Here is a 2,626-nt window from a genome sequence, read left to right on the forward strand (position 1 = left end):
ATGCATGAAGCCCTGGTTCGAGTCCCATCGTTGCATAAAATCAGGTGTGTGGAACACCCTTATAATTCCAGCACCTAGGAGGCGAGGGCAAAGAAAGTAAAGAGCTCTTGGCGCACACCTTTAATCCCAGCACTCGGGAGGCAGAGGCAGGGGGATCGCTGTGAGTTCTAGGTCAGCCTGGTCTACAAAGTGAGTCCAGGATGGCCAAGGCTACACAGAGAAACCCTGTCTTGAAAAAACCAAAAAAAAAAAAAAAAAAAAAAAGAAAATAAAGAGCTCTAGGTCATTCTCAGCTACATCACAAGTTCAAGGGCAGTCTAGGATACAAGAGGCCCTGTTTTGGAAAGAAATTGAACCAAAATCATTTCTAAAAGGAATGTTCCAGTGCTTGCTTAGGCAGCACACATACTAAAATTGGAACTACAGAAAAATTATCATGGTCCCTGTACAAGGAGGACATGCAAATTCATGAGTCTTTCTATATTTTTCTGAAAAGAAAGCTGGATTTGCCCATTTCTTATTTAAATAAAATTAAAAAAACAACTTGATGTAAAATAAAATGTTCTAGGAGTGGGAAAGATAGCTCTACAGTTAAGAGCGTTTGATGCTCCTCCAGAGGACCAGGGTTCAATTCCCAGCACCTACATGGGGCTCACAACTTCCTGTAACCCCAGTCCCTGGGGTCCCAGCACCCTCTCTGGTCTCTGAGAGCACACACACACATACACACACACACGGCATACAAACATACACATAGGCAAAACACCCATACACATAAAATTAAAAGAATTTTGCACTCTGGTCTCTGGAATATTTTCCTTTTTTTTTTTTTTTTTAGGTTTTCCGAGCCAGGGTTTTTCTGTGTTTCCTGGCTGTCCTGGACTTGCTTTTGTAGACCAGGCTGGCCTAGAACTCACAGAGATCCACCTGTCTCTGCATCCCCAGTGCTGGGATTAAAAGTGTGTGCCACCACACCTAGCTTTTTTTTTTTTTCTAATAAGGCAAACATTGGTACTTAAAAAAAAAAAAAGATGGGCTAGAGAGATGGCTCAGAGGTTAGGAGCACTGACTGCTCTTCCAGAGGTCATGAGTTCAATCCCCAGCAAACCACATGGAGGTTCACAACCATGTATAATGTGATCTAATGTCCTCTTCTGTACATGCAGGCAAAGCGCTGTATACATAATAATAAAAAAAAATCTTAAAAAAAAAAAAGATATATTTATTATATTTAAAGTGTTCTGCCTGCAGGCCAGAAGAGGGCACCAGAAGTCATTATAGATGGTTGTGAGCCACCATGTGATTGCTGGGAATTAAACTCAGGACCTTTGGAAGAGCAGCCAGTGCTCTTAACCTTGGAGCCATCTCTCCAGCCTCAGCATTTGATTTAAAAAAAATTATTTTGCTATTGTATGTGTATTGTCCATGTTTGTCTGCTTGTATGTCTGTATACCACACGCATGCCTGGTGCCTGCCAAGGCAAGAAGGCCCCAAATCCCTTAGAACTGGAGTTACAAACACTGGTGTGTACCATATGGCTACTGGGAACTGAAGCCAAGTCCTTTGAAAGACCAACCAGTGCTCTTAACCACTGAGCCATTTCTCTACCCAGCTTATTATTTTTTGATGTACATGTGAAGGACAATGACCGCCACATCATGAAAGCTGCCTAATCTCAGTAACTGTCAGAAGGGTGTTGACTTCAGTGATACCAAAATTTAAAAACTGACCATATTCACTAGGCCCCTCCTGCCAAAGCAAGTGAGTGAGCGAGCAAGCAAGCGAGTGAGCATGCACACTTGTGTGTTGGTACCCTTAGGAATGAAGTGTTTTGGAATAAAGGGCCTTGAGGCTGTGATTGGGCCTTAAGCTGGGAGTACATTAGAAAAAAAAAACTTTGCCATAAACAGCCTTCATGGGAAGGAAAGGCTTTCTCTTAAAGCCTTGGAGAGAAGCTTCGCGTGGGTGAGCATAAACCCAGGTATCTTTTAGGGCTGTAAATTAGAAGATTCTTAACTCCTTCCCAGGGAGAGAGCTGCAGGAGGTGTGTGGCCTGATGTCAGCCAGGCTATGGGACTTGGCTCCTTAGGAGTAGTCACTGTCTTAAGGGGGCAGGCCCGTGTTCCAACAAGTGTGTTTTCTTTGTTGTTTTGAGTCAGGGTTTTGCTGCGTAGCCCAGGTTGGCCTTCCTAGTCCTGGGATTAGTTCCAGCCTCTTTATAAGAACAATAATCCCATTCATAATGAGGAAACCCTTGTGACCAATCCTCTCTAAAAGGTCTCTCTCTCATATACCATGACCATGGGATCTAAGATCTAATGTGAATTTTAGTGGGACACAAATACTCAAGCCATATTTTCGATGCTTTAATCTCACACACAGAGAGCAATGCTACTGTCCAAGCAGCCATCAACAGTGTGAGAGAGATGAAGATGTCTTGGATCCAAGTCATATAAATGGAGTATCTGCACACACTGGGAACATTCTACAATGGGATTTGTTGATGGACAAGGTTTCTCTGTGTAACAGCCCTGGCTGTCCTAGACTCGCTTTCTAGACCAGGCTGGCCTTGAACTCACAGCGATCCTCCTGCCTCTGCCTCCCAAGTGCTGGGACTAGAGGCATG

The 2,626-nt window shown here is 43.6% G+C and overlaps 1 non-coding gene across 1 annotated transcript; it reads left to right on the top strand.

Moving 5' to 3' along the window:
* Positions 1-384: 384 nt before the first annotated feature.
* LOC127187336 (U6 spliceosomal RNA) lies at positions 385-488 on the top strand. Its single transcript, XR_007830481.1, has one exon. It is a non-coding gene; the product is annotated as a U6 spliceosomal RNA (small nuclear RNA).
* Positions 489-2,626: the final 2,138 nt, after the last annotated feature.

The sequence above is a fragment of the Acomys russatus genome, chromosome 3 (assembly GCF_903995435.1).
Source record: "Acomys russatus chromosome 3, mAcoRus1.1, whole genome shotgun sequence".
NCBI classification, from domain to species: domain Eukaryota; kingdom Metazoa; phylum Chordata; class Mammalia; order Rodentia; family Muridae; genus Acomys; species Acomys russatus.